This window comes from Pinus tabuliformis, chromosome 1_1, assembly GCF_031772625.1.
Source record: "Pinus tabuliformis cultivar Carrire ecotype Pingquan chromosome 1_1, CPIR1, whole genome shotgun sequence".
Lineage (NCBI taxonomy): Eukaryota > Viridiplantae > Streptophyta > Pinopsida > Pinales > Pinaceae > Pinus > Pinus tabuliformis.
Genome location: NC_142297.1, coordinates 189249005 through 189271336, shown reverse-complemented (window position 1 = coordinate 189271336; position 22332 = coordinate 189249005). Strand labels below are relative to the sequence as shown.

Genomic DNA, 22332 nt, shown 5'->3' with positions numbered 1-22332 from the left:
TGAAGTCCTCCCAAGCAATGCCCTGCAATCCCAACTAATGATCCACCAAAATCTAGATAAGAGCAAAGTGATAAACACTGTTTAGCTATAGTCGAGGGGTCTTGTGCTGCATGAAATTTTTCATCCTCTCTATGTTAACAAAAATTAAAAATGGGAGGTTCATCATCCGCACCCTAGTAAAGTGCATGAGAAACCTGATGTGATAGGCATAAAGGCGAGAAAACCTCCCCTCACAACTGAAGTATTTCATGAGCAGAGCATACTCATCTCTAAAAAATCTGAATGGAAAAACTCCTGTGAGCTGGCTCAAACAATTGGCCTTAATGTAAGGCTCATAATGATCCCTCTCCACTTTCATCTTCTTGTGCCATTGTTCTCCAAAATTTGGTATGCCTGTTGCCACTGATATGGTTTCAGGTGTCAATGTGAAAGTGACCCTTGCCAAGATAGACTGACCTCCATGTAGGTGAAGTGCAAAAAGACGGCCAACTCATGATGAACTCTGGCATTTGCCACCCTCTGACAAAATTCAAAACATGCTAAGTGCTGGAAATAAGACATAGCAAGAGGGCATGACTGCAACTCAGTGAGGGTGTTTGGCTCATCTCTGACATGTCTGCCACTCCTAGGTCTTCGGGGAGCCTGTTCTCCTGAAGTTGTATCACTCTGAGTTTCCTCCTCATATTCTGATGAAACCCCTGATGCCATGACTGCTATTTGTACCCTGAGTTTTATCCTGCCCTTGAATTCCAATGAAGCTGGTAGTTGCTCTGAAAATCTGCCACCAAGGGGACAATAAAACAGGGAGTGTTAGGAGGGGAATGATGAAATGGGAATAGCGTTTAAAGGGAGAGATTTGTCAGGATTTGGGAGTAGTTTTGGGTATAGTGTTGATGGGGTAGTGTTTGAAACACCTTGGCAGCACTGTTACTGTAGCACAAACCCTAGGATTATGTTTTCTTTGTGTCTTCTTTTGTTGGCTTTACAAAAAGTTTTGCATTTGATTTATAACCCTACAACCATGTTATTCCTTTCAAGTTTGATGCAAGAATGGAGGTAGGTTGTCTACCTCTCAAATTTGGTGAGCATCCAAAAAAAATTTAGGCAAATTGAATAGTTTCTGGGCCTTATATCTCTGTGTGCCGTGCGCAATGCCCAGTACGTTACGCGCTCTGAGTGCACCGCGCCAGTGGCAGATTTACACAGTGGACGGTCTCTGTGTGCGCCGTGCCGAATTAGTGCACCACACTCCTTGGTGTGTGCACCGCGCGCCCTGAAATCACCCTAAGTCACACCTAATCCTTTGACTCTTCGACTCTTCGACCATGCACCCCTCTCCCACAGCTTGCCTTGAACAATGAGCTGGTCTTGTGGTGACTTTGAGCTGACCAAATAGTGGAGGAATAGGGAGAGGGTTATGATAGTGATTTAGGGTGGGATTTTAGGAAAAATGATCAAGGGGAGATGGGAAAAATGAGAGGTGAGGGGACAAAGGTGAGTGGAGTGAAACCTTGGCACTAACAACACAATTTTGCAACCCCAGCCAATGTTTTCTTGGTGATTTTCTTATGATTGACCTTATGCTTTTGGGTGACATTCAAACATCTTATGAACACCATATCATTGACAAAATTGATGAACCGATGATGTCATAAGGCCTACCTCTTGAATTGATGGCGTTCACCAAAATTTGGAGTGATTTGGCAACGTGTTTCGGTCCCTGGACTGTATGCATCGGGCGTAATTCCTAGTGTGTTGCATGCTTTGTATGCGTCGTGCCTGTGTAAAGCTTCAACTGTGGGTTGGTTGCGTGTGCGCCGCGCCCGGTGAGTGCGCTGCGCTCCTGTGTATGTGCGCCGCGCGCTCTACAACCTACTCCCACTCAATTCCAACGTTCGAATCTCACTCTCACGCCTTTGCAATGTCTTCTCCAAGTCTTGTAGCAGCACAATACCTTTGATTTGGGTCAAAACATGTATTTATAGCCTTAGAGGAGATGGGTTTAATTTTTTCTTCCTTGAAAACCCATTTTTCTAATGTTGTGTTTTGCATTTTTTCACTGATTTTTAAACACATTGATTTTCACTTTCCCTTTGACATTTTGGTTCAAATGATGGAATTTTTGGCACATCTTTGCAGAGACTGTATGACAGAGTATCTGTCCATGTAAACTATAACTGTGTCTGAAAAGTCAACAGGTGATTTTTTGGAAAATTTTATCATAAATGGCCTTGTTTGACTTTTCTTCAAAACAGAGTTTTGAATAAGAGTCGAAGTCTATCCACGTGACAATGAAGCTCTCTGAACCATAGCTGTGTAAGGCCTCCCTCTGGCCTACATGGCTTACTGGACATGTTTCAAAGACCAAATTGATGAATTCCTAGACCCAAACATAGAAAATGAGTTTGTCCTATAAAGGACCAGACATTGATTGTCATGGACTTTGGTGATTGTTGACAAAAGACCTGAGCCAACATGAGCCAGACATGAGGGGAAATGACTAGCATTGTTACACAGTAATTTCTCACTGCCTTCCTGTCAGTCACCCTGCTGTGGCCAGATTCCACAAACACTAAGTTCTTGCTCCCTGAACTGGTTAAAAACCCATTTTTCCAAAGTTTTGTTCATCAGCGCGTCTGTCCCTAAAATAACCGCGATGACAGGCGCCCTGTAGTGTATTCTGTGCGCTGCCAGCGCGGAAGAACATCACTTTTCCGCGATGGCCTACAGCGCGCCTTTCCCGTGTTCTTCCGCGCTGACATGACTGTCCCAGTTATTGAGATGCGCCGACAGCGCGGCAGTATCCTCATAATCCGCGCTGATCTAGTTTGGGCGAATTTGTTCAAACAACCAGCCTTCCAGATAACTCCAGGCTTGGTTGTTAGCTTTGTGAATGTCAACTCTCTTATATGGCATGACTGTTCGACCCTTTGCAACCGTTTCCCTCAAAGATAAGCTCATCCTTCCACCCTTTTAGGAGGCTCCTTCTCCTACATATACTTCCACCATTACCATGAGCAGCTAGTTAGACATAGCTTGGATTGTATAGAGCTTATAGTGCTCAGATTGCTGCTACTATAGGTATTTGGTGTGCTAGGAGTGGAAGTGATTGATTGCTTAGGGAAGGTTGTTTTGTGTTGCTTGTGTGAGAGAGAGAGTTGTTTATCTTGGGAGAATCATCCTCAAAGGTGAATGATTGAGATACATGCTGACTGGCCCCTCCTGAGAAGGTTACCGACGTCAGAACATTTGGTTGTACTCTTCTCTATTCTGATTAATAATAGATGACTGCTATTATTGTTCCATTCCCATTTGTACTTGCAATGGTTAAATGTGACTTACATCTTTTCTGACCGATGTATGGTTGCTTTTACTAGATTTCACGCTTGTGTTTGTTTCCTCTTCGTGTGTGCAGGTATCCATTCGCGGGGATCGCGGAGGATTGTGACCAGCCAAAGCGAAGGAGCGAAGGCAACATCTCTTCGCCAAACAACAGCGCTGGAATCCAAGTAGGTGCTCTTTACCTCTTGTTTAATTGTAATTAGGAACATGCATAGCAGCATTGTTTGATTGTTGCTAGACCCTTGCTGGGCTAGTAGGGATCGCCTCTATCCGTAGAGGGGATTTACCTCTCCAACAATTTGGCGACTCCGCTGGGGATCAGCCTTTTTGTCTCTTGAGTCCACTTTTGTGTTTGACTTTGATTGGTCTTTTTCCGAGATTTCCTGATTGTCTCTCTGCTTATAAACTTTCTGGGTACATCTGGGAAGTGTCTTGATTGTTAGAAGGCTTGTTGCTTTTGGTTTGGGAAGTTTTGCTTTGGCCTTGCTTGTTTTTTATCTTCAGTGCGTTTTAATTCCAAACAGTCGCGCTGACATCGCGACCCTGTTCTTTGGTTTTCTTCCCATCGCGCCTGTACGTCTAACAGTCGCGCTGACCTCGTTTTCAGAGACAGCGCGCTTTATTCGTGTCCTTCCGCGCTGACATCACGCCCCCGCTTCTTTGTATTTCCCGTCATCGCGTCTGTTTGTTTTATTTCCGCGCTGACCTCGTTTTTCCGAGACAGCGCGCTTTATTCCCGTTCTTCCGCGCTGACGTTGCAAAGTTGCTAAAGGGCTCCTCCTGTCAGCGCCGAGTTGCTGAAGGCTACCCGCGCTGATCCTGTAAAATTCATTTTTGACCAAATTAGCCCCCTGAACCTTTTGCTTTGACTATCCCTTCTTCTCTCCACCTGCTTTGTGACTTGCTCTTCACTGTCTGAACTCTAAACTGCTTGATTGCGGAGCCTGGCTTCATAGGGTTTCGTTTTTGCTCAGTTCTTGAGTTTGCAAATACCTTCCCTTCTTTTGCTTTCGCTGCTTGGTTCGTGTTGCCATCCTTACTTTTGCAATTGCTGGATTGTGTTGAGTCCCTAATTGACTGGTCGTAACTCTCGTCCGTCGGGTGTTTGTTTTTCTCTATTGATTTCACACTCTAAGCCCTAGGACATCTAGAGGCCGTGTGTGTGTCAAGCCTACCGTAGGATTTCTGTTTGCTTGCTTGACCAGATGGTTCTAGACTTGTTTTTGCATTTGTCCAGTGATTGTTGGAGTGTTTTGGATTGTGTTTCCGAGTGGTCTCTTTTCGCTTCCTCCTTGCTTGCAATCTTTGCTTGTTTTGCAGAGCTTAGATCACATAGCTCGGGCATTACTTTGTTTCTTTTGATTTGGAAACTTTGGTTGAGTGTTTCGGGAACTTTGTGTGCTCTCATTAAGTAGTTTACTTGGTGTTCTAGTTCCTCCAAATTATTTTGGATGCTTTATGTCACTGAAAGAAAATCAAACTAGTAGCTTTGCTTTTAAAAAAGGGTTGAAAAGGAAAAGAATGTTTCATTGATTTGCATTTTCAAAAGAAAAAGTTTCCCTTCCTCGCTTTCAGCTGCATTAGGCTGTTTGATTGATTGTGTTCGTTTTGTTTGATTGAAATCTCTTTACCCTTCCATAGCTAGAATTCATCGAACAAAATGATTCTCTTTGACATGTAGTTTGCATCTAGGTAATTGTGAGAGAACATACGATAGGACCTGAAATCAAAACTTAATCTCAAGATCAACTGTAAAATGAACCGAATGAATCTAAAAAACGCATTGGAACTAAACGCAAATATCTAGAGGTCTAGGTTAGAGACGTGTTCCGGCGTCTTTAAACATAGTCACTGTTGTTTCACATTACGGTTGGGTGATTCCTCCTTCTGTGACTCGATAGTGGTCTAACACGGACTGTGCTCCCACGTACCGTCGCGTATATAGGGAGACCCCATTAGGCTTTTATCCTTGATCCATAGGAAGCCAAGTCTGCCGCCTTACGATTCGCAATGCAGTGAACACAACATTCACGAAGATTGACCACCCGTACCCTAAAAAGTATTCTGTGGTTTTGCGAAAAGTCTGGCACACCTTTTACCTAGAATCTCCAGAGCAGTCACTTTTGATCCTTTTCGGACTCCCTAAATGAAAAGGTGCCTGTGAGCGTCTTGTCACTTCGTGCTCATTAAACATTCGAAGGAGACTGGAGTCATCTTTTCGTCCTTTTCTCGACTCTTGAAACATGAAAAGGTCAAGTTTGGTTCCTGTGTCTTAAAAGTTTATTCGGCCACGATAACATCACCTGATTAGATCTCGTGTGCGTTAGCTTGAGTAGGTTTCGTTTTCGTTTGCTATGGCAACTTTTCCGGGATTCACTAACCCAGGTTCCCCATCTAATGGGAATCCAGGACAATTCCCTCCTCTCGGGAATGTTGGTGCTCCGTATATGGCGACGTTGTCCCTACCAGGGTTAACTGTCGGGTTGCCCTTGTGGTTGTTTTCAACCTCTTTGGTCACTACCGTATCGGCTGTTAGTCCATCAGTCCCTCCACCTGAACAACGTCATGTTGATCCTAAGGTGGATCTCTCCCCTTCGACGCCTACTTCTACGTCGTCCTCTTGTACTTCGCCTGGTGAAATTCTCGATGTGAGTAACCAGGTGGCTAAGAAGAAGAAGAGGAAGACCAAGAAGAAGAAGTCCCCTAAGGGAGAGCCTACGCACAAAGTCCCCCTCTCGAGTCCAGCTATCCACTCCAGTACACCTGAAGTCGGGTCACCTTCTGCTCCTCCGCGGAAGGTTAAGTTTCCTTGTCGATTATGCAGGGAGGACCATCTGCTTCGTGATTGTCCTGGCATTCCCAGGGTATTAGAAGTTTGGTCTCACGATCCGGCCCGCCCTTCATCGTCCACTGATGATCATGGCGATGCTACCTCATCAGTTGGGAATGGTAAGGAGAAAGGGAAGCTTCGAATCCCCTGTCGACTTTGTGAAGGAAAACATCCCCTTCACCTTTGTCCACTCATGGATAAAGCCTCTGCTGTGTTGGAAAGTCTTGCTGCTCCTCCGAATCCATTTCCTGCTGGTTATCAACGTCTTTCTGCGACTGCAGATCGCGCCCTTGTTGACAAAGAGATTGCTTCAGATTCCTCTCTTGTCCAGGCTCCTCTTCCCGAACCTGGCTGTCCCCAGCCTGTTCCAGACCCGCCGTTGGTCGGAAAGAGTGTTGATTCGAGTTCCCCTCCTCTCAAGCACTCTGTTTCGGAAGAGCAAAATTCTCATGTTCTTCTCGTCTCCTCAGATTCTCCTGAGCTTGATAAAGGTTCCCCTGAAACCTCTCCCGAGGATTCAGAGTCGGTTCTTTCCGAGCAGGGGGGCAACCATATGGTTCCCCCACCAAGTAGTTCGGTCATTTCCTTTGATTGGAGTCGTTTGACTACCCCTCCCCTTCCATCCCACGTGCCTTTCTGGGTCACCGCCTATGCTTGCAATAAGGCGCTGCCCGGCACTGTGTTAGACGAAGGAGCATCGGTTAGTCTCATGCCCGTTACTACTTGGCGAGCTTTGGGTTCCCCATCGCTTGTACCTGTCGCACCGCATCTCACCGCGTTTGATGGAGGAACGAGTCAACCGTTAGGGATCCTTCCACAGTTTCCTATTACTTTGGGAGGCAAGACTGTCTATATAGACATCTCAGTTACCCAAGGTTCTTTAGACTTCAGTCTTCTCCTTGGTCGTGATTATGTGTATGCCATGGGAGCCCTTGTTTCTTCACTTTTCCGTGTGGTTTGTTTTCCACACGATGGAAGAATCGTGACGTTCGATCAATTATCGTTCGTTCGTCCACAAGCCCCTCCGGCGCACTCATCCTTCCCTCCTAGCTTTCATCCACAAGTTGCATCTGCCTCGCCGCAAATCAACTACGTGGCCACCTACCACGTGCCCATACCCAGTGATGACACCATCGTGCATAGTGTCCTGGGGGCATTAGGTCCTGATTTCCAAGATGTCGGCCTTCCCTCCGGAGCCACTTTCTTGGGGGCCTCCACTTCCCGTTCATTATGATGAAGTCTGGATGGAGCATAGTTCACTTTCCTATGTCAAGCTCCCTAAAAAATGAAATTAGGTCTGGATGGAGCATAGTTCCTGATCTTGTGTCAAGCTCCTTAAAAAATGAAACAAGGGTTGTGGGGATAGTTCTTTTACTGTGTCAACCTCATTAAAAAATGAAACACCTCCCTTTCCAAATCGAGTCTTTTGATTAAGATCTCGTAAAATACAAGTCGAGTCTTTCATAGATCTCGAGAGTGAACCTTCATTCCATCCACTTTGTTGAATGCAATGAAGCTTGGGGGGCATGTACCTCGATTTTCATTATTATGCTGGGGGCATGCAAACTTATAACAAGCATAGTTTTTCATTTCAAGCTTGTGTAAACATGAAACATAATCCAAGCAGAGTTCTCCATGGTTCAAGCTTGTGTAAAAATGAACCCATACCCGATTTACATCTCGTGATTGCCATTTTTATCCACTGAATTCTGCTAGATGAGCCTTGGTTGTTTTCATTCCATCGCCACCATCTCTTTGGCCGATCATATGCTTTCACTTGGTTGTTTATCCTTTCCTGAGGAACCGCAGCGATGAGTGGTTTTATTAGCCAGCCTCTTGACCATTACATGTTTTGAGCAGTTCCACCATTACCGGAACGAGTTGCTACCCTTTATACCACTCGTTCCTCTAGGACGAGTCACCTTTAAGCTCTTTTCTGACTCGTAAAATGTGAAAAGATTGCCGAGTATTTTTCCCTTTTGACTCGTTAAAGAGAATAAAAATGGAGGTCTGCTTTCAGCACTTTTCCGACCGTTTAAAGATGAAAAGATTGCCGAGTTTCCCCTTGACTCGTTAAAAGGAATGAGAGGCGGTCGCCTTTTAAAGCTCTTTTTTCGACCGTTTAAACTAAAAAGATTGCCGGGTTTTGTCGTTTCGAACTCGTTATTGGCTCCAAAACGACGGTGCCTCTGACCGCTTTTTTACTTTTTCGGGTTGAGGTCACTATTTACGAAAAGTACTCCTCGATCATTTTGGGTCGGGCGGTTCTTTCGAGTATTGTTTTATACTTTTTCGGCTCAAGAGACACAACTGTACGAAAAAGGACCCCCTGGAGTCTTCTTTTCTGCTGTCTTTCAGACTCTCTAAACTAGAAAAGACGCCGAGTTTTTCCTTTGTCAGGCTCGTTAAACACTTGATGACATCGGACATTGTCAAAATGACACTCTTCAAGCATATGCTATCCCCGTCAAGCTTGTCATCCAAAAATAACGGGGTACCTACCAGAAATGGTGGGGAAAATGGAACTTGTAATCGTAGTCGTGTCGGCAGTATGTCGCTCTTGAACATGGCACTCCTCTGCTCGTGTGTCTGGGGGGGCCTATCTCATCTTGTTTTTCACTGACCTCCGTGGGTTTGGGGTTATCCTATTTGACTTCTCATCTGCTCATTGCCATCATTACCATACCCTCTGCTCATTTGATGTCAAATACTTCCAAATCCGCTGTAGTGCCGCCGATGTGTTCAAGAGAAGTTGACCTCTGCAATAATACAACCTCATCTGCTATCTCACACAAATCATTTTTCCTCTGTCTCGCGTCGATGATGTGGGAAACATTATGGCCCACCTTCGATCAAGGTCACTTCCTGTCGACTTCAGCTCATTATCCAGGAAGGTGACTTAGAGACTCCCTTCAGGTGCCTTAGAGCCTGCATGCCCTAATGGCAGGTTCTTCGTGTTCGACGCGAGGTTTACATCATTGGCCTCCGATCGAATGATTCCATGGGTGTTTGACACCAGCTCATTGATTCACATGCCGCGGATTGTACCTATAGTACCTTGAGGGCCATTGTCATTATTGGTGGTACCTCTCGCGTCTGTTAACAGTTTTCATCATTGACTGCTAATCAGACGATGTTCATGCATGTTCGACTTCAACCCATATATTCACATGCTTGAACTTGTACTTTGTTCGGATCGGGACGGAGCACAAGACCCTGGAACCCTGTCTGTTATGGTCCAGGTTGCGATTTTGTGGATGATCATTACATGACTCATTGATGGATGGCTACGCCCATACCTGAGTCGTCATGGATGGCTGCGACCATACCTTGTCATTATTATGGTCTTTTTAGCTGGGTGGCTGCGTCCATTCCACAGACCTTTTTCGCATGTCTTCATGGATGGCTGCGCCCATGCCTAGACTGCATGTACTTGATTATCAGAGATATTTTGGTCCTTCTGGTGGTGTTCCAGTTCGGCGTGTGTTGTTAAAGCATTTCACCCCTCCCACTCTCTCGGTCTTCATGCTTTAGGGGGCATCTGTTACACAGTAATTTCTCACTGCCTTCCTGTCAGTCACCCTGCTGTGCCCAGATTCCACAAACATAAGTCTTGCTCCCTGAACTGGTTAAAAACCCTTTTTCCAAAGTTTTGTTCATCAGCGCGTCTGTCCCAAAATAACCGCGATGACAGGCGCCCTGTAGTGTATTCTGTGCGCTGCCAGCGCGGAAGAACATCACTTTTCCGCGATGGCCTACAGCGCGCCTTTCCCGTGTGCTTCCGCGCTGACATGACTGTCCCAGTTATTGAGATGCGCCGACAGCGTGGGCAGTATCCTCATAATCCGCGCTGATCCAGTTTGGGCGAATTTGTTCAAACAACCAGCCTTCCAGATAACTCCAGGCTTGGTTGTTTAGCTTTGTGAATGTCGACTCCTTATATGGCATGACTGTTCGACCCTTTGCAAACGTTTCCCTCAAAGATAAGCTCATCCTTCCACCCTTTTAGGAGGCTCCTTCTCTACATATACTTCCACCATTACCATGAGCAGCTAGTTAGACATAGCTTGGATTGTATAGAGCTTATAGTGCTCAGATTGCTGCTACTATAGGTATTTGGTGTGCTAGGAGTGGAAGTGATTGATTGCTTAGGGAAGGTTGTTTTGTGTTGCTTGTGTGAGAGAGAGAGTTGTTTATCTTGGGAGAATCATCCTCAAAGGTGAATGCTTGAGATACATGCTGACTGGCCCCTCCTGAGAAGGTTACCGACGTCAGAACATTTGGTTGTACTCTTCTCTATTCTGATTAATAATAGATGACTGCTATTATTGTTCCATTCCCATTTGTACTTGCAATGGTTAAATGTGACTTACATCTTTTCTGACCGATGTATGGTTGCTTTTACTAGATTTCACGCTTGTGTTTGTTTCCTCTTCGTGTGTGCAGGTATCCATTCGCGGGGATCGCAGAGGATTGTGACCAGCCAAAGCGAAGGAGCGAAGGCAACATCTCTTCGCCAAAAAGCAGCGCTGGAATCCAAGTAGGTGCTCTTTACCTCTTGTTTAATTGTAATTAGGAACATGCATAGCAGCATTGTTTGATTGTTGCTAGACCCTTGCTGGGCTAGTAGGGATCGCCTCTATCCGTAGAGGGGATTTACCTCTCCAACAAGCATGACCTTCTTATTAGATTATGGCATGCCCCTAACGGAATGCAGCAGAATGAATGGAGAGGGACACCTAAAAACGAAATGCATAAAGAGTTTTGATCTCTGATAAAGGACTGACCAGACCAACTTTAACATTAGCTCCAATGGGGGATGGTAGCTCCTTGGAGGTGCCAAGAACAGCAGATCTCTGGAGGAGCTAGACAGTGCCTTCATCCATTGGGCTATGGAGTCATTATTTCGACAAACCAACACAAGACTTCGACTCATTTATTGATTGAAACTTGACTTAAACCGACTTAATTATGAAACCAACATGACTGAAAAAACCGAGTCAATGCAAAATGAAATGACTCATGATTGACTTAACTAAAACAAGAACTGAAAAAACTTATTCAATGGCAGCAGTCCATCAAGATTCGAGGGTTTCAAATCATGATGACAGCCACCTACGTATTAATGCAATATGTACAATCATGTGTAATGTGTCTTCCAATGTAACCAATCAAGTAGATGCCTCCTTGATTGATCCTTCGGATCAGATCTTCTGGTCAACAACAGATACTAGTAATTGGGCCTCCAAAAACATAATGGACCATGATCCCCTTCATCATTGAATACTGCAATAATCACCTTCACTATTGATTGCAACAAATCTTCCATTGGATCCTGAAAACATGAAGTCTTTCCTCCTGCTAGAAAAGAAAGGTGTCTTTCTCCTTTGATTCTGATCTTTCTTCAGTAAAAGTCTTTCCCTGATCCTCAAAAATTTCTGAACAAATAGATGAGTAGATCTCCTCTTGGAAAAAAAAATTCAAAACATTAGACATATGAAGAAGAATCTGAAAGGGAATCCTGAATGATCTGACTTTCTGTGGTATGAATATACTATAGGTCATCTTCCTATGATATGACAGCCAGTTTATCATGTTCCTCATTACATTCATCAATCAAGAGGAAAGAAACTTCAGATGATTCTTGAAACGCAACACAATACTTTATATCATCTACCACAAATTCATCTAGAGGAACGTTTTCACTTACTTGAGAAAAGATCCGAGCTGATTGGATTATTTCTTCATGAAGACTGTGTTCTGATGACATGAGAACACTTTGATCCATAACTCTGTCTTATTCATCCCAGATGATTTCAACAGCAGAGTTCTCTTTCATGGGACTTAGTACAAGTTTTCTTGGTCATCACAATTTGAATCTGAATCTGAAATGGGTGATTTAACATTATCACATTCTGGAATTAGAACTGAACTTCCTTGCATGCTGTTTTCTTCTATGGATAGATCTGAACCGATAGTTTTTCCTTCATCACTTTCAGCCATATGGAATTCTTCAACCTACTGATCTATTTCATGTAATTCATGTTGACTGTCAAGATGCAAAATTCCTTCATTTCCACCGTACAAAGATCTTGATTTTGCTGTAACGTTTCCTGAGCATCTTGATGGGACTCCTCTAGTTTCTCTTCATGTTGTTGAAATGGATTCTCATACAAGGCTTCCATGATCTCATCATCCTCATAGTATTTTTCAAGGCTTTCAATAAAAGTAGAAGCATGTTTGCAACAGTCATGAACTAGATTTAATGATGGATAAGAGTCTTTATATCTTTCAATGAATAGGGCATGAAAATCCTTTAGACAGTAAATACAAGCAAGCAGCAAACTTTCGTACCATGATTGGGATTCACCTTCCAGAGTGGCCAAGAATATCTTCATCAAGCAATCTTCAAGAAAATCAACCTTCAACTTGCGAATATGCATGTGAAATCGAACTAGATGTAAAGCAGCATCCTTCTTACCATCATATTTTAACATAGGCAAATTCCTTAACCAATCTACTTTTGGAATATTATTTGGAAAGCCTGGAATGTGATCTCGGCTCATGGGAGCGTATCTTCTTACAATCTGCTCCATTTAAAAAAAAATAAAAAATCTCAAAGCTACTGATTCCTCTGCAGTGGAGTCACCATGAAGCACCGGTTGCTAGATTGTTCAGTGAAAGGAGTTGCCAGGTGAATGATTTTAGCTGTCTTCTTATGTCTGAATGTTGTTCACCATCAAAAATCAGCTCTGAACTTGAGATATGTACTGGGGCAAGACAATCTACAAGTAAACTTCTTCCCCAGTGGAGTCGCCAGTATGTTAGCACCTAAATCTGCCTCAGGCTGAAGGATGGAAAAATTTAAGGTAACCACAAACCATGCTCAGTCTGGTAGCTAGCCCTACCAGAACAGGAGAGGGCTCTCTCCGAGTCACGCTCAGTGAACAGATAAACAAGATGGCCTGAGATGACTGATAATGAAAATTTATTTTAGGCTAGCAAAAGAATATGGAACCAAGAAACGAATTTTTTGTGAATGACTGTGTTTTCTGGGATGGTATGGGACCAACGGTCAACAAAGAATAGAGAATGTAATACGAAGGCAGAGATTACTTCGTGAGGCAAGGTAGGTGGAAAGTGTATCAATTTTAGTTTGAGGTAATGCGGAATGAAAATAATGTTGAAGAAAGCGAAAAGGGCATAGTTACATGAATCCTTTTCAACAGAAGAATAACACTAAACATGAAATTTTCCCCAGGTAGAGCAATAAAATTGAATTCTACCTAATCTCACTCAGAAAATTTCACTGGAAATGAACATGAATTGAATTATGAAACATAAAAAATACATATGAAAACATAAGAGGCACATTTTCTACACTCACAACCAAAAGAATCTCATGAAACAGAGCCGTTGCCTTTCATTAATCCTCTGTCAAAATATACAATGCGGAACTGAATTTCTCTCCCACAGTCTTCCAGAAGTTACAAACCAGCCAACCTTTTGCAAATAGTTTTCATACAATACATAGAATGTGTAAGGAAGAGATAGAATGCCCAAGGGTTGGGGAGTTACTCGAATCATTGCAAAATGGAGATGGAGAGCCAACCATCAGCTACAGTGCAGCGCCACAAATATGACATTTGGCTTGGGTGACCATTTGCCTTCCTTCGCCACTTGGATAAAAGACCATCTGGAGAGAAAATTCTTTTAATGCCTCCATTGGTGCCAAAAAACCGAAGTGTAGATGAGCGGGCCCACTTGGAGAAAGTTGCGACCTGAAATTTCGCGAAACGGAAGCAAACTGGGTAGATTTTCCTCTGTGCGCCTCGCCATTTTCTCTATGCGCCACACTATTTTGGGGCCTGTTGTGGGGCACTTTCAGGTGTCCAAAATGTTCCCAAGTGGGCTTGTTGGAAAGCTTGTTCTGTCTACTTTCAACCCCACTAGAATTTCTTAATTTGGTGCTCATTTGCCCTCCAAATCTTCGTTCTCCAAGACTGCTTTCTGTGCGTCAAAAAGTGGCAGAAAGGCCATTTTTAGGTGTTTTTTGACCTTTTGGAGACTCATACCTTGCCAAAATTTCTTGTCTAGACACCAGTAGTCATGACTTTCCATGATGAATCCAAAAATTCAAGCCATTCCTCATTTGGAGCTCTATAATTTTAGCGCCGCGTGCCTTGCGCGGCGCATAGGAAGAAAAACCCTGTTTTTTGCCCAAAAATTTCCAAAAACACCAAAATTGCCCCAAATTTCTTGAAATTTGGGCTGGAGGTTGTCTAAGAGGTACTATACTCGGCCATAGAGGCTTTAGCCAAGATTTGAAGCCTATCTTGCTCTTTTTTCCGCTTTTCCCAATTTCGCCTTCAAACTCCTTATTTGTGCCCTGCAAACTTTGTTGCGCGCCATGTAGTTGTAGGCCATGTGCCTCAGGAGTGCATTGTCTCTGTCAGCCTTGTTCAACATTCTGTCCAGGTGCATGTTAACCATCTCGAGAGTAGACTCCCGATCATCATGAATCTATTGCTCTAAGGAAGTGAGCTCAATCCTCCTATGTTGGGAGGCCTGGCGATCCTCACGGATGTTCTGCAGCTCCATGATCACATGTTGGTCTTCTAGCTGTTTGTTCGTCTACTTAAAATACCTGATGTTCCATTTGGCTATCTCCAACTTGAGTGATAAGGATTCTATCTTCGTTTCTTGCTCCTGGATGGTCCTCCTATATTTGGCACTCTCTGAATCTGTATCTGTCTCATCATCATGAAGGAGAATTAACTTGGTCTCTCCTTCACCTAATGGCTCACCTAAAGGCCCCTCATCATGCTTGGGCTTCTTTCCCTTGTCCTGTACCTATGTTGTCGATGTAGGAAGCGAGGCCCATTCCACCTTGGGTGGAGATAACACTCGCTTTGCCACTGCAAACAAAGGTCTGATGCCTTTCAGATAGCCTCTCTGATATGTGATGAACACTGGCAACGTAGTGGTCTCATGGCACTCATACTGATGTGAAGGACCACCTACCTCGTGCTCTACCTCTGATACTACCTATGGAGTGCTGAAGAAGTCATGGGAGATGAAGTCCTCCCAAGAAATGCCCTGCAATCCCAACTGATGATCCACCAAAATCTCAATAAGAGCAAAGTGATAAACACTGTTTAGCTGCTGTCGAGGGGTCTTGTGCTGCATGAAAATTTTCATCCTCTCTATGTTACCGCAACTGAAAAATGGGAGGCTCATCATCCGCACCCTAGTAAAGTGCATGAGCAACCTGATGTGATAGGAATAAAGGCAATAAAACCTCCCCTCACAATTGAAGTATTTCATGTTCAATTTCATGAGTGGAGCATACTCATCTCTCAAAAAATCTGAATGGAAAAACTCTCGTGAGTTGGCTCAAACAACTGGCCTTAATGTAAGGCTCATAATGATCCCTCTCCACCTTCATCTTCTTGTGCCACTATTCTCCAACATTTGGTATGCCTGTTGCCACTGATATGGTTTCGGGTGTCAATGTGAAAGTGACCCCTGCCAAGATAGACTGACCTCCATGTAGGTGAAGTGCAAAAAGATGGGCCAACTCATGATGAACTCTGACATTTTCCACCCTCTGACAAAATTCAAAACATGCTAAGTGCTGGAAACAAGACATAGCAAGAGGGCATGCTTGCAACTCAGTGAGGGTGTTTAGCTCATCTCTGACATGTTTGCCACTCCTAGGTCTCCAGGGAGCCTGTTCTCCTGAAGCCGTATCACTATGAGTTTCCTCCTCATATTCTGATGAAACCCCTGATGCCATGACTGCTGTTTGTACCCTGAGTTTTATGCTGCCCTTGAATTCCAATGAAGTTGGTAGTTGCTCTAAAAATATGCCACCAAGGGGAAAATAAAACAGGGAGTGTTAGGAGGGGAATGATGAAATGGGAATAGGGTTTAAAGGGAGAGATTTTTCGGGATTTGGGAGTAGTTTTGGGTATAGTGTTGTTGGGGTAGGGTTTGAAACACCTTGGCGGAACTATTACTGTAGCACAAACCCTAGGATTATGTTTTCTTTGTGTCTCCTTTTGTTGGCTTTACAAAAATGTTTGCATTTGATTTATACCCCTACAACCATGCTATTCATTTCAAGTTTGATGCAAGAATGGAGGTAGGTTGTCTACCTTTCAAATTTGGTGAGCATCCAAAAAAAAATTAGGCAAATTGAATAGTTTTTGGGCTTTACATCTCTGTGTGCCGCGCGGAATGCCTAGTGCGTTGAGCCAGTGGCAGATTTACACAGTGGACAGGCTCTGTGTGCACGGCACCCAATGAGTGCGCTGCACTCCTTGGTGTGTGTGCCGCGTGCCCTGAAATCACCCTAAGTCATGCCTAATCCTTTGACTCTTCGACTCTTCGACCATGCAACCCCCTCCCACAGCTTGGCTTGCACAATGAGCTGGTCTTGTGGTGACTTTGAGCTGACCAAATAGTGGAGGAATAGGGAGAGGGTTATGATAGTGATTTAGGGTGGGGTTTTAGGAAAAATGATCAATGGGAGATGGGAAAAATGAAAGGTGAGGGGACAAAGGTGAGTGGAGTGAAACCTTGGCACTAACAAACCCAGCCAACGTTTTCTTGGTGATTTTCTTATGGTTGACCTTATGCTTTTGGGTGACATTCAAACATCTTATGAACACCATATCATTGACAAAATTGATGAACCGGTGATGTCATAAGGCCTACCTCTTGAATTGATGGCGTTCACCAAAATTTTCAGTGCTTTGGCAACGTGTTTCGGTCCCTGGACTGTATGTGCCGCACGCAATTCCCAACGTGCCACACACTTTGTATGTGCCACGCCTGTGTAAAGCTTCAACTGCGAGATGAACTTCGTGTACGCCACGCCCGGTGAGTGCGCCGCGCTCCTGGGTATGTGCGACACGCGCTCTAGAACCTGCTCCCACTCACTTCCAACATTCCAATCTCACACTCACGCCTTTGCAATGTCTTCTCCAAGTCTTGTAGTAGCACAATACCTTTGACTTGGGCCAAAACATGTATTTATAGCCTTTGAGGGGATGGGTTTAATTTTTGCTACCTTGAAAACCCATTTTTCTGATGTTGTGTTTTGCATTTTTTCACTGATTTTTAAACACACTGATTTTCACTTTCCCTTTGACATTTTGGCTCAAATGGTGGAATTTTTGGCACATCTTTGCAAGGACTGTATGACAAAGTATCTAGCCATGTAAACTATAACTGCATCTGAAAAGTCAACTGGTGATTTTTTGGAAAATTTTATCATAAATGACCTTGTTTGACTTTTCTTCAAAACGGAGTTTTGAAGAAGAGTCGAAGTCTATCCACGTGATGATGAAGCTCTCTGAACCATAGCTGTGTAAGACATCCCTCTGGCCTGCATGGCTTATTGGACATGTTTCAAAGACCAAATTGATGAATTCCTAGAACCAAACATAGAAAATGACTCTGTCCTGTAAAGGACCAGACATTGACTGTCATGGACTTTGGTGATTGTTGACAAAAGACCTGAGCCAGCATGAGCCAGACATGAGGGGAAATGACTAGCATGACCTTCTTCGTCAGATTATGGCATGCCCTAGCAGAATGTAGCAGAATGAATCGAGCAGGACACCTAAAAATGAAATGCATAAAGAGTTTTGACCTCTGACGGAGGACTGACCAGACTGACTCTAACAAAGGGTTTAGTGTGATGCAAGTTACAACCAAAAAAAAAAATAGGGAGGTTGATTTACTATAATTTTGACTTTGGTATTGGATACATATCATAGGAAAAGTTTGAAATGGATAAAAATTTTCCTTGACAGAATAATCCTCCCCCCCCCCCCCCCCCCCCCCCCCTCTCCATAGATGTTTGCTTGAGAATCTCCATCAAAGAACCCGATCAATGGGGTCATGTGAGATGCCAGAAAATTGGATCCTTCTTAGAATTTTTCTAGTTTGAAGTGAGAAATATTCCCTGTAGAGAGAAACACTCTTAGAAGATTGAAGAAGAATGAAAATACTCACATTTTGGAAGATTACCCTGTTCTTGAGCAACCAAATACCCCAAGCAACATAAATAGGCAGAGTTCAAAATGTTTTATACTTCTCCGCCCAGTGAAAAAGAAGGACCTCAAAGGAGATTTGATCCAAATTCTCCCTAATTCTCAAACCCAAAAGAACTGCATGCCAAATTTTCTTAGCAGTAGGACAACAAATAAAAATATGATCAAAATATTCATCAAACTATTTTCAGAGGCAACAATAGTTTGGTCTAGTGAGGCATCCTTTTTTGCAGGTTCTCCTAGGTTAGAACTTTGTATTTAAGAACAAGCGAGGTGAATCATTTTAGCTTGTTGGAAATATTCAAGTCCAAATAAATTTGTTCCAGAAACTGGAATCTTGGACCACTGTAGAATTGGCTATTGCATCATATTAAGTGAGACCAACATTTTCCTTACCTGAGGAGGAATACAACTCCAGACCTGGAAGTCCTTGGAGTTACTTAAATAGACCCCATTGATAATTTATCTCCTTAATGAAAGAGTTCCACTCCTCTGCCAAAGAACCATACAGTCCCAACATAGCATAACTCAACTAGTAGCTCTTAGAAGATAGAGCAAAGACTATTCTTTATCATTATGGAGGGTGAAGAGACCCTTTTCATTTAGGCATTGGATCAGATCAGAAGATAATTTGAAGACACAAGAACCACCTTCAAAAAGGTCCTTTCCTAAGATCACTTTCTTACCATCCCCAACTTTCCAGTAAATCCAATTAAAAAGGAATGGGAAAGAGTCAATAAGGGCCTTCCAAACAATGGATCCCCTCTTGACAAGTTTGTTTGCTTATCCTCTAAGAAATTCCACCACCAACATTATTTTTAGATGCTTTTCCTTTAAAAATTGGCTCCAAATTCCCACACCAAATAGGCCTCTCCACATAATTTTTAGGGCCAAAGCTTTACCAAACCAATGTAGATTTTTAAAACCCCACCCACCAAGAATTTTTGGTTTAGACAGGGAGTCCCAATAGGCTAGGTGAATACATTACTTACTATTTTTACCAGTCCTCCATAGGAAGCTGAACATTTTTTGCCTAAGATTATTTATAATAGAAATAGGGATTTTATCTTGAGACAACCAATAGACAAATGTTTTCTAGCACATATTTTACTAATATCATTATGTTGCCATGGGACAACAAATTGTAGAACCAAAAATTTATCTTTTGTTCAACTTTCCTCAGCAAATGAATCTAATTTGAAAAGGAAGAGGTGGGTTTGTATTCTCTGAAGCCTTCAAATGCATGATTGGATCCAAGGCCCCATGCCTTGAGGTATTCCATGTCCATCCAAAGATAGGTTTTAAAATCCAATTTTTAATGGGAAAAGACAGGTTCGTGGACTCTAAATCTTTCAAACGTGAGATTGGCTCCAAATCCCCATGACTTTGGATATCTTGTGTCCCTCCAAGAAGTCATTTTATCCATACCCTTCAAGAACTGCTCAGGAACTTAAAACATCCAATATTTTCCATTTCCACAAGGTAAGCATAACCTCGAAACTGATATGGCACAAAACTAATTATAGAAAAGGATTGAGATGCACACCTTTTTCAGAATACCACTCTGTGAGATGCCTCTCTCCTCCACTCCCAATGCATAAATGGAAGCCAGGTAGTCATGCACCTCCTTAAAGAAACAAATACCAATTTTTACATCTCTCTCTCTCTCTCTCTCTCTCTCTCTCATGCAAGAAAACATACATAAGCATGCATGAAAGCATCATACATTCTATAAAAACACTATAATGGAGAAGAAAGTTGATGATCACATGGGATCAATGCTTGTTTTCATCAAAGGTGAAAATAGGAACAATCAATAGAGCATTGGAGAATGGATATTGCCTCTAATATTAGTGAATGTTGCTTTAAAGCATTCAAAATTCACAAAAACATGTTTAGTGAAATAGAACTAGTTTATTGTATAAATATCAACTTTACTATTTCTTGACTTGTTTTTCTCTACTACCCCTACCTTTTCCAAAATTCAACCTCCCAATCCTTATCCCAAGCATGGCGACATTTCCCATCTAGTTCCATATAATTTCTTCATTAAGTTCCCTCTTCTTAGTGGTTGGCAATTTTCTCTACAATGAGATCTATAGGCTCTATTACTTTTTTCATTTTCACAAGTTCCAATCATTTTAGCCTTGAATGCTGCAAGAAGTCTTTCATCATAAGAATCAATATTACCAAGGTCATCTGTGGTATCATGAGGCCAGATGCTATTCTCAGTGCGTTTCTTATCTCTTGGACTAAACAAGATGTCTTGTTTTCTTTTCTTGACTCTAGGACTAAATGGGATGTCTTATTTTCATCCCTTCACCCTTGGTATGATATTATTTATTCTCATACTATTAATATGATCATTTTACTTAGTCTTCTTGGGAAAGAATGTTGCAGTGCCTTTGCAGTGGCAGGAAATTCCAATACCTTCACAAGACTCATAACTTGGGCTGAGATAACCTAATTGTAGTATAATTTTGCAACTTGTCAGATCTCAATATTTGCTTAACTCCAAAATTAACTTTGCAAACAGTTCATCCATAAGCATCACATCAGCCCTTCATGGATGGGTCACAAATATGTTCATTCTATCCACTTGGCCTTGCTCTTTTAATAGATATTTCATTATACTTTGTAGTGTTTCCAAGCCTTTAGCCAACTACCGCTCTGTTTTTCAAGAATCATTATGTTTTCATTTACTTATAATCATATAACATTGAATTTTTTGCTGACTTTATGGGATCTATACATAACCAAACACTAAATTTGACGTATGAGACCCCCATGTTTGTATGTATGCATTTTTTTGCATGTACATATCCTTGAGGCTTTCTCTTGGCCATGCCAAATAATATTCCCACACCTATCATAATAGATTCAATGATGTCTGTAGACTAAGCAATCAAATCACTGCATGGGTTCCTTGACCCACAAAACTACAACATTCACTAAACTGTAACATTGTTCTATTTCTATTTCACTAAACTTAACTACAGTAAACTAGTTCTATTTCACTAAACATTCACTAAACTATTGTAAACTAATTTATTTCACTAAACATGTTTTTGTGAATTTTGAATGCTTTGAAACAACATTCACTAAACTGCAACATTGTTTAAAGCATTCAGAATTCACAAAAGCATGTTTAATGAAATAGAACTAGTTTACTATATAAATATCAACTTTACTATTTCTTCAGTTGTTTTGTTGTACTACCCCTGCCTTTCCAAAATTCAACCTCCCAATCCTTATCCAAAGCATGGGAACATTTCCCATCCAGTGCCATATAATTTCTTCATCAAGTTCCCTCTTCTTAGTGGTTGGCAATTTGCTCTACAATGAGATCTATAAGCTCTATTACTTCTGTCATTTTCACAAGTTCGAATCATTGTAGCCTTGAATGTTGCAAGAAGTATTTCATCATAAGCATCAATCTTACCAAGTTCATCCATGGTATCATGAGGCTAGATGTTATTCTTAGTGCATTTCCTATCTCCTGGACTAAACAAGATGTCTTATTTTCTTTTCTTGACTCTGGGACTAAATGGGATGTCTTATTTTCATCCCTTTCCCCTTGGCATGATATTCTTTATTCTCATACTATTAATATGATCATTTTACTTAGTCTTCTGAGGAAAGAATGTTGCAGTGTCTTTGTAGTGGCAGGAAATTCCAATACCTTCACAAGACTCATAACTTGGGGTGAGATAACCTAATTTTAGTATAATTTTACAACTTGTCAAATCTCAATATTTTCTTAACTGCAAAATTAACTTTGCAAACATTCCATCCATCAGCATCACATCAGCCCTTCATGGATGGGTCACAAATTTGTTCATTCTATCCACTTGGCCTTACTCTTTTAATATATATTTTATTATACTTTGCAGTGTTGGCTAGTTGAATTGTTTATGAATTAAACATTCAAGTACCACATTAATTGTCAACCAGGGAACGTCTTTTTATTCCAAAGGCTACTGCGTACTGTATGTACTTAAATTCTAAAAGCATTGAAAAAGCTGTAGTATACGTAATTCTTACGTTAAGTCATCACAGTACTGCTAAAATGAAATCAATTAATTAAAACTACAA

The 22332-nt window shown here is 42.2% G+C and overlaps 1 pseudogene; it reads left to right on the top strand.

Moving 5' to 3' along the window:
- LOC149212170 (phytochrome-like) overlaps positions 1-22332 on the top strand; it is a 126873-nt pseudogene that overhangs the window by 38427 nt on the left and 66114 nt on the right.